The sequence below is a fragment of the Strix aluco genome, chromosome 1, assembly GCF_031877795.1.
Source record: "Strix aluco isolate bStrAlu1 chromosome 1, bStrAlu1.hap1, whole genome shotgun sequence".
Taxonomy (NCBI): domain Eukaryota; kingdom Metazoa; phylum Chordata; class Aves; order Strigiformes; family Strigidae; genus Strix; species Strix aluco.
Genome location: NC_133931.1, coordinates 98,862,830 through 98,877,331, shown reverse-complemented (window position 1 = coordinate 98,877,331; position 14,502 = coordinate 98,862,830).

Here is a 14,502-nt window from a genome sequence, read left to right as displayed (position 1 = left end):
TGCAGCAGGCCAGCACTGTGCTGCCTGGCACTTCCATCGAGCAGCACCCTAGGTCTTCTTCTGCCCCCAGATCCTACTCTGCAGACAGACAGTGCCAAGGGGAGAGTTAACTTGCCTTTTGTAACTGGATTTTCAATCAGATCTGACCAAAGTCAGATTACATTTGAACCCACGCACTAATCGCTGAGCTGTCTGATTTCAGCATGTATGTCAAAATGGATTCTCCTTCCCCTCCATCCCCCGTCAGTACATTTCGTCTTATCTTTGCATTAGTAATTTCTGTATATTTTCTGCTGAGCTCTCCAATTCTTCTGCCTATGCTACAACAGATTGAAACTGGTCTCAGATGCAGGGAGACATATTCCCCCTTTCAGTCCATGCACACCTTGTACATAGACCCTTCCAAGAAATGAAGACAACATCCAAAATGATTGCTACTTTGATTCCCTCAGGTCCTGCTATGAGCACACCAGCAGCGCCTGTACCCCCTCTTCCAAGGTAGTCAGCACAGCAGGTCTAAGACTGTTGCTTCCCCAGAAGAGAACTGGGGCTTTGCTTTGTTGAGGTGAGCATCCTCTGCCAAGCATCACAGCCTGGAACCCACCACCAGTGTTAGAGATGCTAAAGGGGAAAACTGATGTTCCCGGTTACTTTGGCGAGGCTCTGCTAGTATGATTTACTCCAGAGTTTGGCTCATGTACCACCTGCTGTCACCATCAAAACACATTCTTTAATATTAGATGAATCCCAAAGGTGTTCCTGAAAGAATAAAAAAATTCAGCCATGATTCCAGTCTTTACTGGAAGCAGCAAAATTATTTCCATTAAAACGTAGTATTAAATCTCACTCTTTATTCCACTGTGAAGCAATGGGAAAATTATCTCATAAGCAGGATTACTCTATGATTTTTTGAAACAGCTTCACAGCCTTACCCCTGTCACTGATACTGTCAAATTGGCATGCTGTATACCTTGAAATGCTGTGCACTGCACAGCCATAAATCCCACATGGATTTATCCAGCAGGCTTAGTGTCATTAGCCCCTGTTATAGACAGACTGCAGTGCTGAATGAGCGCATAACTTGACAGAGGTCATACAAGGTAGCAAAGACCTCGCAAGAGAGCACAGGTTTCATAACAGCCTCTTATTTTTTGAGCGTTGCTGGGTAAGAAGCCTGGATGCAATGCTCTCTCACTATCATTTCCTTTTGCCTTCAGTTGTTTCTACTGAGAATGCATTTGTGCAACATAAAAAAACATTTATCAGGCATTTTGTTGTCTGTTTTCTGACCCCAAAAAGGCTACCTGTCATTTTCCAGAGTCATTGCCAAATCTCAGTGTGGCTGCTTTTAATATTCGTTGTAATTGTGTTAACGTGTTTGCTGAGCGAGCACTCCTAACCTGTGCTGACCACTTGGAATTCAAAATTAGCACAGTAATTATATTTCACAGGCTACTGGTCGATGGGAAATTTCACCTCGCTTGTGAATTTGCATGTTCTGAAATAGGTCGGAGAAGCAGATGGCTTTGAAAGAAGAAAAATATAAAAAGGGCTGGGAGTCAGTCTCCTGTTTTGCTTATTAGATTAAGGCCTTTCTGACAGGGTGAGTGCTCACATCCAGTTAGGTGGTTCACTAGTGCTGAGTGAATCATCAAGAGTGTCTCTGGAATTTTCCTGGAGGGTATTTTCTGGGTAGCTTCCAGGAGTATTGATGCACAGTTTCTCGGGAAGCACCAGCTTGTTATTCACTGTGGCTCCATCAGGGAGCTGGAAAAGAGCAGCAGATGAGCCTGACATCTAAGAGTTTGAGGGCAGAGGAAAAACAGTTTTCTATTACCATGATGATGAAGTTGTAATTAAATATAGGTGTTGCCAACTGCAAGATCTGTTAGATAACTGAGCAAACATACCTCTGGGGAAGCAACCTTGGCCTGAGGTATGTTTCTCACTCTGCAGACACAAGGAAAAGTACCAACGTTTCTATTCAAGCCCTTCTTTGATTATCATTTCAATTCCAATAATTAAGGGCAGTCTCAGTAAGTTAAAGTCCCTCAAGGAACACAAACAGGAGCCCACCATGTTCCTCCAAGGTTTCAGAACATTATGAGGCCTATTTTCCAACATACTATGGTGGGCTGAAAGACAAATAAAAAACACTGCAGGGACACACAACCTACTTCTGCGAGTGCTTTCATGCTGTGTTGTATGGATTTGCCTCTTTTTGGCTTTCTGTTTTCTCTTTTACTTGCCTTCCTTCCCACATACTCACAAACACTTGATTTATCTCTCAGTTTAATAACATCAACAAAAAGGAACAGAGTTACTTTAATGACCAGCTGTGTTTTTGGAAGAAGCCAACAGTCATGCACAGCCAACTTGCATGCGGAGTCTCTTGCTCAGTGAAGAGGCAGTACCATATGGAAATCTGTCATGATGCCTCCTTATGTTACCTCTCCACTATGAAATGTATTCAGAACTACTGCATGCCCACAATATCTCTGCAGATAAAACTGCATCACCAGCCATGGATACCTGGAGACAACCTGTGGGCTCCTGCTAGGAAGATGCAAGTCCTTTCCACAATGCTGAAGGAGAATCTCTGCTGGCCTTTGGCTGAACACAGGCTATGTGTATTAGGTTGCTGATCATGGAGTTCAGAAGTACTTAAGTATCAAAATTAAGGCTTTTAGTTTCCTATGTAATAAATTTATCTGAATATGCCAACGTTGTAATACCCTCTTTTCCTTTCCTCAAAGCCTGCAGGAGAAAAACATGACATGATTTTTTTCCTGATTGTTTGTATGCAACAGACAGAGCTCACATGAACAACCATGTGTATGTAAAGAAGTTCCTGGGAAAAGACTAAACCAAGAATTGAGTTTTGTTTGTCAGTCAGAAAGCAATTAGTGATAACACCATTTTCTTCTCTTAGGAAATTATATTCACCATCTAAGTTGACTACCTGAAACAGGTCTGAATGCAAGACTTAATAGATCTCTGCCCATCAATAGCACCTCAGACACACCCAACCTCAGTCAAAAGCCAGAGGCTTTTGTGTGTGCTGGTTTATCTGTGCTCTAATTTTATGCTAAGCATTGCAAAAATCAAGAACTGATTGTTTATTTATAATTAATGGGGTTTTTTTTCCCCAACACTAAGCAATGAATTTCTTAATGACATTCAAATCATGTGTACATTGAGATGGAAATGGAGGATTATTTTCATAAATATATCAATAACCCTTGTTAGTGGCAGCCTGGTGGCTTACCTTGTCTGACAATCCGCTCACAGTGTACGTTTTCTTGGTTTGTTATTTTTATTCCTATTTGATTTATATATAGAAAAAATAATGTATCAATGTACATAGAATGTATCCACGTCAAATGATTAAATCATGAGGTTGATATGAACTGCAGAACAATAGGATGCCTTGAGTAATTCATCTTATCATCAGCCTTAAAGAATTGATAAAAACATCTTACAAAATTCACAACAAAAGTTATCTAGGAAAAATGTGACATAATGCTGTCAGCAAAGCCATGTAAAGAAAAACTAAAAGGAGAGGGAAAAAAAAGGAAGAAAAAAATCAAAGGTACTTGATGCTGCATCTCAGGTTCTCCTGCCCTCGTAATTGTTTCCAATGGACTGTGACTACATTGTTCTTAAATTTTTTCAAGGATCTTAATTCTTCCATACAGCAGAAAAGCAAATAAGGCTATAATAATTACTCATGCTGTATAATCAATTCACTATATTTAATGTTGTCGCTACAGCAGATCAGAAAAAATTATAGCTATGTTTTTGCCTTTTCTTGGAGTCTATTTTTCATGGACAGAATTCCAGCTCAGTGATTTTTAGACAGAGGCCAGCTAGGTTTTCATCTGCCATCTTACCTACAGAACCAGCCTGCAACAGACAACCCATCACAGCCCCAGCATCCCAATTCCTCATGGGTTTGTCATCTCATGAGAATGGAACAAGACCTGAAGGTTTGAAGGCATATTTACATTCTTGTGAGAACAAACAGAAGAGATTGAAAATGAGAGTACCCTGAAAGATACCTGGATGTTTTGGGTGTATTAAAAGGTGATGGGTATCACTGGCAGCCCTTATAAGACATTTCCTTGAGAAACCAACAAGAGCTGGAAGAAGAAAGATAATACTAATTCGCAGAGATTTGCTATTTTAAGGGTTTGTGCAATCTGGAATGACTCTACACCCACAGCAGGGTCTGCTGGTGCAGTCACCCAGACTTTTGCTACAGGTCCAGAAGTCTGGCTCAAAACTCATGCTAGTCCCATAGGGACTAGCTATAATAGATTTCTTTAGGCGGTGAATCAAAAGCAGCTCAACATGGTGCAGAAACTAGCTCACCTTGACCACTTGGCCTGATGTGTCACCAGTGTGCAGGATGTGCCTTCTCAGTGTCATAATGACAAGACAACAGAGAATGGAGAAGCTCTGATGCATGAAGCACAAAGCAATCATAAAGCATACAAATACAAGTCATATAGCAAATAAATCCTCCAGTCTTCTGCTGAAGAGTTAGGGAAACACTGAGGATCTAAGGCACATCCAGCATAGTACTCAGCGCACGAGGAGTGCTCTGGCCTCATAAAATACTGGGGGAATGGAGCATGTGGAAGAGGCAGGACAATAAATATCACTGCTTTTCCAAGAGCAATCCAACGCTTAACACAGGCAAAGTAACAGCAAATAGGAGCTGCTTACACTTAGCCTACTCCCCAAAATTGGAGCTGTCCTTACCAAATAGTTTAGACTGCAAAACATTTAGGTAAAGAAGTAGAAATGTTAGGGTTTACTGAGGGATATGAGAAGGCAGGGCCACATTTACACACCATTGCTTCTGCCAGGTGTCAGAGTTCAAGCCACACTGAACTCTTCATCACCCGGAGTTCAGACCGAGCAAGGCTGGCATCAGCACTTTGTGAAGGCAAAGGGCGTGGCTGTCCAGGCCTCACTCTTCAGTAGAATAATTTCTAGGGCTCCTACCCAGATTTTACGGGCCTCCCTGCACAGCAGTAACAGTGCTAACTGCTAATTTATTTATAATAAATTCCTAATTTATTTTTGGTTTTCAAATGTCATAGAGAAAGAGGGAATCAGTCAGTCAGCAAGACTGACACACAGCAAATATCTCCAGGGAAGACAGTTATCTGTACTATTGCTATTGACTTCATTTGTCTGACTCGATTTGACAGTCTAGGCTGCTTTTTTCCTTTCTGTGTTTTGCACAAGGAGCATCTAGAGCTTGAATGCATCTGGTTTCATGCAGGGTGCCATCTTATCATCCCCAGGCATGTGATTTGAAGCTCTCTGATAGACAGGTCATAGGTCCAGAGTCTCATATCATGGAATCATAGCATGGTTTGGGTTGGAAGGGACCTTACAGATTATCTAGTTCCAACGCCCCTGCCATGGGCAGGGACACCTTCCACTAGATCAGGTTGCTCAAAGCCCCGTCCAACCTGGCCTTGAACACTGCCAGGGAGGGGGCAGCCACAACTTCTCTGGACAACCTGTTCCAGTGTCTCACCACCCTCACAGTAAAGAATTTCTTCCTTATATCTAATTTAAATCTACCTTCTTTCAGTTTAAAACCATTACCCTTTGTCCCATTACTACATGTCCTTGTAAAAAGCCCCTCTCCACCTTTCCTGTAGGCCCCCTTTAAGTACGGGAAAGCCGCTAGAAGGTGTCCCCGGAGCCTTCTCTTCTCCAGTATGAACAACCCCAACTCTCTCAGCCTGTCTTCATAGGAGAGGTACTCCAGCCCTCTGATCATCTTCGTGGCCCTCCTCTGGACTCACTTGAACAGGTCCATGTCCTTCTTATGCTGGGGTCCCCAGAGCTGGACACAGCACTCCAGGTGGGGTCTCACGAGAGCAGAGTAGGGTGGGATAATCACCTCCCTTGACCTGTTGGCCACACTTCTCTTGATGCAGCCCAGGAGGGAGTTGGCTTTCTGGGTTGCAAATGCACATTTCTGGGTCATGTTGAGCTTCTTGTCAACCAACACTGCCAAGTCCTTCTCCTCAGGGCTGCTCTCAATCCATTCTCCACCCAGCCTGTATTTGTGCTTGGGACTGCTTCTCATTGGAAGCTGCAGCATGTTTGATGCATATCTGGAATAGAGCTTTTGGTGCAGTTCCTTTCAAAGGAAACCTAGTTCCCGTGTGCCAAGCAACTTTGTGTACCAGAAATGGGAATGACCAGGGGGTTCATTTCAACACTACACTACTGTAACAAATCAAAATGTAACTGTAGATGCAGCCACAGATAAGGCATTTTATGTTACTAACCATACATACTAACCATGTATGGGATCACATTGTTTACGCTTATCTATCTGAAACAAGAGCAAATAACAAAAAAGAACTCAGATTAATGACTGTGCTCTTTGGAGATGTCTTTGTTTCCCCTAGATGACATCTGTGACATGGGTGATTTGGAAATATTGTGGAGAAGCCTGAAGGAATAAAATCTAGAAAAAGCATGGAAATTATCTTAGTAATAAAGCATTCAACAATCTCTCCAGTGCCTCTTGTAGTTTATGAATATTAATGGACCTTTGTTGTGAATTTTGTTGTGTTTTACAGGCTGCAGCAGCCTGTTTGTGAGAAGTCCTTGCTCTAGAGTGACTTAGGGTTAGAGTTAGGAAGAGGCAAGTGAATGGGATTTTGCCTTCCTCTGTCAAGGTATGTTCCCAAGCAGCACAGGGACTTTCTTAGAGAGAGTGTGGACTGGAGAGGCACATCCACACCCACTTTCTTAAAATAAAGACATAGCCTGCTTCTCACATAGTCCATAAGAACAAGCAAGTCACCTGCTTTCTTCTGTTTGGGAGTGTCCAGAACCTAAAGGAGTCAATGCACTAAGGAAAAGAAAAAGCATTTAAGGTATTTTTGTGATCACAGAAGTTGTAGACTGAGGCTTTAATCTGATTCAAGAAATACTGTACTCTTCAGTGGATTGCCATTTCAAACAGCTTTTATTCAGCGGGTCTAGGATCCTGTGAGTCATTTCTCTGGCTCCTTATTCCCTGACTGAGGTTTGCAAATAAATATTCTCCAGCTTGCCACTCCAAAACAAAATCCAGGAGTGCTCCAGAACATTCCAGCTACTTTTATCTGTATTTCTGAGCAGTGGTTTCTATGGGGAGGATCAGTTCTGTTGTCCTCTGTTTACTTTTTTCTGTGTTTTCACTACAGCTGGCCACACTCTGAAATGGGTTGGGTTCAGCAGAAATCTTTTTAAAAAATTCCAAACCTAAAGCCTTCCATGCAGTTTTTTTCCACAAATTTTCTCAAATCTTTGGTGAAAAGCTGGATAAAACAGAAAAAAAAAGAGTAGAAAATAATTTTATCTTTAGAAGATGAACACAAAATTTCCACTTGACAAATCATTTGGCTTTTTGGCTTTCAGATTTTTTATAACCTCTGTAAAAAATCTGTCAATAATCAGATACTTCCTTCTTAAACTGACCTTACTGGTATTTTAAAATGTTTATTTGTTTAACAAGAAACCTTCTGAATGATCTGATTCTTTCACCACATTTTTACTTGTATCCCATCCCAGAATAGCAGTTGAGTGTTGCAGGATATTTCGATTCTCTTTGAGTAGGGATCTTTTTTATTTTATTCCCCATGGGAATTCAGAAATTCTTGAACATTAAAGGTCTGGGTTTTTTGAAACATCAGTTATCAAAATCAAAGTGTTTCCTCAGCCTGCTCCTCACTTAAATGTCTGAGCAGCTAATTTCTCACCTAGCTGTTTCCCCATGCAGCCCACTTGGAAAGAGAGGGAAGTGCCTGGTTGGGAAACAGAGGAAGAGGGCAGGTATTGCACAAAAAACTCTCGGGGTTTTGTTTCAGAATAAGAGGAAACAGATGAGTTTTAAAAATCTCCCTCTTTCTCATCACAGAGTAAATCGTGTTCTCTTCCAAGTTATTTATTAGAGATTCTCTGTAAAAATGCCCCCTGATGGCTAATTGACCTCTGAAGAAAAGCAGCTGATTTTGCAGAGGGATTTTGTCTGTGCTGTTGTGTTAGCTTGGGGTCTCAGTTCTGCTAAGCATGAATTCCCCATTGCCCATGCTGTTCACCTGCTGGCTTATTGCCTGCATCTAGACTTGAGTGAGCCAGTTGGCTTTCCAGACAGGACACAGGTATAAAAGACTCTTTTTCATATATTACTGCAGGACACTATTACCTCCTTATAATTCAAGTGTTTCCTCTGGATCTAAAAGAAGCCAGCAATACTGCTGAACAGGCACTATTTAGGGTGAGAGGTCTGAAGGAAATAGGGCAGGCTACACTGGCACTCAGCAGGAGCTCTGCCACACTAAGGCTGCTTACTGAAATGAATGAGAACAGTCAACATTAGCTCATTGCCTTTGATCTTTCTTTGCAGGTAATTTATATGAGCATTTCTGGCTTTTGTGTGCTCTTGAGCCTGACACTGGCAGGCAAAAGAGCTCAGACTGCAGGCTGTTTATGCTACAGAAGAGAAAGAAAGCTCCAAAAAAGCTCCAGGTAAAACCACATAATCCAGCATGTGGAAAATGGGGAAGGATAAATGGCTGAAATCAATGACCTTTAAAAATTATTTCTAAAGCTCAGCAGTTCCTGCTGTGTTTTGTTAAGAACAGACAGTGGCAGGCAGGAGTTTGGGCAGGTGTGAGACATAATTCAAGGCTTTAGTGAACACCACACAAATCCTGTATCCCTGGGTCTCCCCTAGCAGGATCAGGCCCTGGTGCTCACATAGCTAGGTCCCAAACCTGTAGACAGCCTGAATGGGATCTCCATTCTTCAACAGCAAATTAATATACTTTCTGTAACATTCCAGAGCCCAAAATACCTAATTTAGAGCTAAACTCCTGAGGGCTTCTGTCCTCTTTCTTCAGAGGGCCTGACATGTCACATCACCTTCGCTTATGAAGGCTATTATGCTTTGCAAAATGAGTATAAGATGCTGGTCCTGATACAGTTGTGGTTTATACCCACTGAGCAGCTCTGCAGGGTTGTTATGGGAATGATGCTGAACTTGGAAGTTCTGGCTTCACCCTAATTTGTCCTTTTACTTCAGGGCAATTCATCCCCTCATCTTGCCTTTTTTCTTCTTCAATTCTTTATTTGTTTCACCCCATTTGGACTAAAAAGCTTTCAGGCAAATGCTGTCTCTTATTATGTGTTTGTAAAATTGGGTCCTCAGCTGAACCGCTGCCCTTACAAGCTATTACAATAGCAATAAGAGTAAAAATTAGAATGTTTGCACATCATGGAAACACCAGCGGTAAATCCAATTCACAAACTCTAACGCTCCTGACACCTACAACTCTGTGTTGCTTCAGTTGCATGGAGCTACCTACGCCTAGATAGTTTTAATGTCCCCATTCTGGCATAAGCAGTTTTTTTCCAAACTCACCAGCCACCAGCTCTTTTCCTGTCAGGATACACCCTACTGGTACTGAGCAACATCTCCAGAGTTGCACTGACATCAACTGCCTGGGAACTAGCAAAATTGCATCTCCCTAATCCTCAAACCTTGCTTGAACAGATTTGCTGGCACTGTGCCTGTGCTAGAGGACAGGAACACTTAAAATCACATAATTTTTTTGGCTCATTGAAATCATTCTGTTGCCCTGTTTTTCCATTGCCATTCAGCCTGATTTGCAAGCAATTTTCTCAATGGAGCACTTCACAGAGGTTGGGAGTAGACTGTACTCAATACTGCATTCTAGCCACAAGCCTTATTGGTGTTGGTTTATTTTCTGGCGCTGTCATCTTGCAAGTAACGCTTACCTTCCCAGGTTTTGGCACAAAACATTTCCTACTTAGTCATCAGATGCCCAGTGAAGCTTACTTCATTCAGACAGATTCTCTACTTCTTTTTTTATAGCTCACTTTCAGGATTCGTTTCTGCTTGTTAATGCAAGCCTCCGAGCATGCTGCTGCTGTGCATTTTTAAACACTTACCCAAATGTCATCTCTATTATTTCCAAACTCTCAGACTCTTTGGGGATAGCTTAGATGCAAATGAGCTGTCAAAGAAAGATTACTTGAACCAACATTCAGAATGACAAAAGGCTTACAGACTGCATGCGCAGCACACTGCTTCCAGCTTCTCAGTCAGCCGTTATTTGCCAAAATCAAGGGTTTATACACAGTCCAAAAAACCGTTCAGCTTTGTTACAACGGGGCGCAGTTATTCTCCATCAAAAAATTTAAACCTCTTAGATCTAGGAAAATTCTGATTTCCATAGCTTCTCAGCTGTTGCTCAGCTACTCATTCAACCCACACATTCTTTGTACCTAAAAATTCACTTTAGAGCCTGCTGTCCTCTGCACGGTGGAGTTGTTTCTCCCTGTCACACGCTTTTTGGGGCTGTTGCACAGGTGGATTAAAAGAAAAACTGTACTCATTTTACCCCGTGCAGCAGCCTGAGAAACAGTGAGAGCTGCTCTGACAGAACAAACCAGGACCTCTCTTTCAAAATGAAGGCCCACATATCAAGAGGGTCCATACGGAGATACAATGCAGTCACTGAAAGCAAAGGCACAATTTTGTGGAATCCAGCTTTCTAACTGCAGATGGCACCCCTGATTCTGCTACGGTGACATACATTTTGCTGAAGACCTGATTTCTTCAGCAGGAAATAAGAGAGTCCCAGAGGCTGAGGAATTTAAACCAAATCCTGACCTGCTTTAACACTGTCTCAGTGTTACACACAGGAGATACATACACTCATGCACTCATTAAAATGGGATAGCAAGCCAAATTCGTCTCTCATACAACTACTGACATCAACAGAAGGCTCACTGTGTTTGAACAGCAGCTGTCACAATTTGTTCCCTGAATAATATTTAGCCAAAATTAAACCTGGATAGAGACAGCAGGTATTTTGTAGATATTCTGGTCTTGCAATGAGCATTGAGCAAAACCTGGAAGACCAGGGTTTGGGGGGTACACAAAATATGCTCAGTTCTGATTTCCTGTGTCCGCCGAGAACTCTGCCCTCCCCATGCTGGCAGTGGTCCAAATGTCTTTTTCAGCAAGATAGTCAAATAGAGTTTTAAAAGTAAATACATACATTGCACTTTTCATCTCAAGAGCCTTAAAAGTGCAGCTGGGCATTAATTAATCAGCACAACATCTCTGCAAGTTAAAGGAATATTTTTATCCCCTGTGTGGAAACTGAGGCATGAGGAAGTGGAGTGTCTTATATAAGGTCAAAAAAGAAGTTAATCACAAGAGAAAAGAATTTGCCTAATTGGTGATAACTGTGGGCTAAGAAATACTCCATGTAATTGATGAAGATGTGTTCTGTGTTTTTCATGGTTTATTCCTGCTGAGAGATGCTCTTTGCCCACAAACTGCTGCACCAAGATTGAATGTTAATCAGGATGTCATACCCTGTTGGTCCTCAGCTCAAATCACTGCAGTCTGTAACCCCTGCCAGCACATTTTTAGCTTTATGGCATGAGAGCTTCGGGTTTTAAAACAGCCAAGACTCTGGCCCACAGTATCTTCAGAGATAACACTGAAGAAATACTGCAGCGTGGTCAAATTTACATGCTATACACTGTCATCTTGCGGGAAAGTATTATTCAGCTGGATAAAAGGGAGTCATGTGTCAACTGCTGATGCTGTTGTTCACAGCATATGGAAAGGGAAGAGTATTGTTTTCATACGTATGTCACTATCCTTGAATGTGTGTAGTGGGGGAACCCTTAGCATTTCGAAGCTCATGGATTCCTTCTCATGTCCAATATAGGGCTAAACTGGGGTGTATATTAGAATTGCCTCTCTGCCTGGCATCTTGCTATGGAATCTGCCTCTCATTTTGACCAGTGTCTTCCCCATGCCCTTACATGTACACCTCCTGTTTCTTGACTCAGACTGAAATTGCTTTATTCTCTCATTTTATTCTACATTTGTTGAGTGGGATGCCAATGGATGGGATCTGCGGAACCAGAATCATTGTTAGCATCGCTGTCAATAGAAAGCAGGGATGTGCAGCACCCTGAGAGGACAGGGAGGGGATGGGGACTGCATCACCCTGACTACACCATGTCCCATGAAAGCACAAACATCTCTGTGATTAGTACTAGCTGGGGAAGGGGGAACGCAGGGTAGTTACAGTCCTCTCAACTTGCCTTGTTAAATTTGCTCCCTTAAGAATGATTCATGGTGACCTAGAAAATGTAACAGGAATGGATATGTCGGTTACCAGGTTACTGCTGTGCCTTGCAAAATCATGGCAAGCTCTTTCCTAAGGGATGAACTTTCACTTCCTGCCCCAAGTGATACTGTCCTCTGCAAGCACAGGGTTTAAGTGGATTTAGTCACAGCACAGTTGAGACTGCCTATAGGGTGGAAAAGACGGTAACATCTGTGGAAATAAAAAGACCCTTCTGCATAAAATTAAAGGAAAGATTTCTGCAGGAGCTCAGACTACATCTCTCCAGCTGAGCATTGGAGAAGAGTCACAGTGGGCTCTTAACACCTTCAGAAACCTCTGCAGCCATGTTGCCAAATCTACAAACAAGATTTGTATGTGTTGTGCTGAACAAAATAGAAGAATTTTATCTTTAAAGACAGAGGAAATGCGTTGGGCCCCATGGTAGTGATTATTACTGACTTTAGTTAATCAGATTGTCACCAGTGTAGAATGCTCTGCCTGTATTCCCAGGCAACTTGAAACAATAGGTAGGAGGATTGTGAAGCTTGTCCATTTGTTTACAAAGTGGTGATAACTCTGAGACTCAAAAGGGTCATTGCAAATCTATAATCTGTTGCTTGGTCCACTGCCAGAGCTTCTAACCTTTTGTGCTATATCCATCCGTTTCTAGGGGTTTGTGCTATTCTGGTTCAAAAGCACTGCAGCATAGCAGAAATAGAAAATTTGAGAACTAGCAAAAAAGAGAGAGAAGAATTTTTGATCTCAAATAAGTAGCACTAAAGCTGCAACACTGGATGTATTTTTTCTTTCCATAGTTAAATCAATTCTAAAGAGGGATTTTCTAACTAATCTGCATTTCTTACAGAACTTGGAGGATTTCTACCACTGTGCTACAGACCTAGGTGATCACGTGGCAGAATTTAGGCTTCCCTCCCTACAGAGTATACCAGTTCTTTGTTACAATGGTGATAGAAAAAAAGGACAAAAAAGGCTGAACACAGGCCAGGAAGGGCTATATACCCTGAAGTTGTGAAGAGTCATTTGTGGCACAGGTTTATTTGCCTTTATTCAGTTAACTTGTGTTAGCAAAAAAACCTGCCAGGTCTGCAGGAGGGGGGGTAGTGTCCAATGAAGCGACTAACCATACTATTAGCTGGACAAAACAAACATTTTTCACCTGAAATGGCATGTATCTCTCCAGTGAGCCTGGAGAGATGGAGGGGGCTGAGCTTTAAGGGTGTAATGTTTCTGATTTCAGGGTTGCCGAGTATGAAAATGACAGAAATCATCTGTGTGTGGGAAATGTGGCAGCAAGGCATTGTACATGTGAGCTCAAAATCTGGATTTTTTTTTTTTTTTTTTTTCTGGTGCTTCTAAAACTAGCATTACACATCCTGAGATTCTATCTGAGGGGAAAAACACTGAAAAAAATGTGTAGATATAAAATAAAAGATATTTCACAAAACTGCTGGAAGTTTTTTCTCATCGCCATTATTTTGGTTATGGCTCAGAAGTTTGACTTGTAAGGCAACTCAGTATTTTGTTCACCAGAACACTTCTTACTGCTTTGGACAATGTCTGTACAATGGTTTGAGAGCTGATTAAGCAGCAGTAAGCACACTGAGTCCTGCAAACAGCATATTTTCCATCATTGCTGGCAATGTCCCAGCAGTATTCACACCATGGTTAAGAAGAGCTGGAACAGGAATATTTGCAGGTGAACTGACCTGTGGCATGCTTGGCCTTGCACATCCCCAACCTGTGCACAGCTCACGTGTGAGAACTTGATCCTGCATGTGTGATCAGGCTCTTTCCTTGCAGAGTGCAGGAAAGTAGAGATGAGAGGTAAATCCAGTCATGACCACGAGGTCAGACTTGAATTTCCCAGCACAGCCTGCATATCACTTGAAAAGTTGTTGTCCTTCCTTCACCAAGAAACAGGCAGTACTCATGTTGTCTGGGCTAAAAGACATCTAATACTAGAACACAAACTCTGGGGTTTGCAGATGCTCAGCATGGCTGAAAATCAGGCACTTCATTTTGGTGCTTGTATAGAACTACCTTAGGGGTCTCACTTCAGAAATGCCATTTGCAAATTTAGTTCTAAGTATTTTACCATGTCTGTTCCCCTCAGAAGGAGCTGCACAGATTAAATACAAAATGCTTGTAAAGTCCTCAGATAAGATGCACTACTGACACAGAACGTATTGTTAATTATGATTAATTATTATTATTCTGCTGGCTGACAGGCATCTGACTGACGGATACTTTCTAATCCCTATTCTCTCCCCAC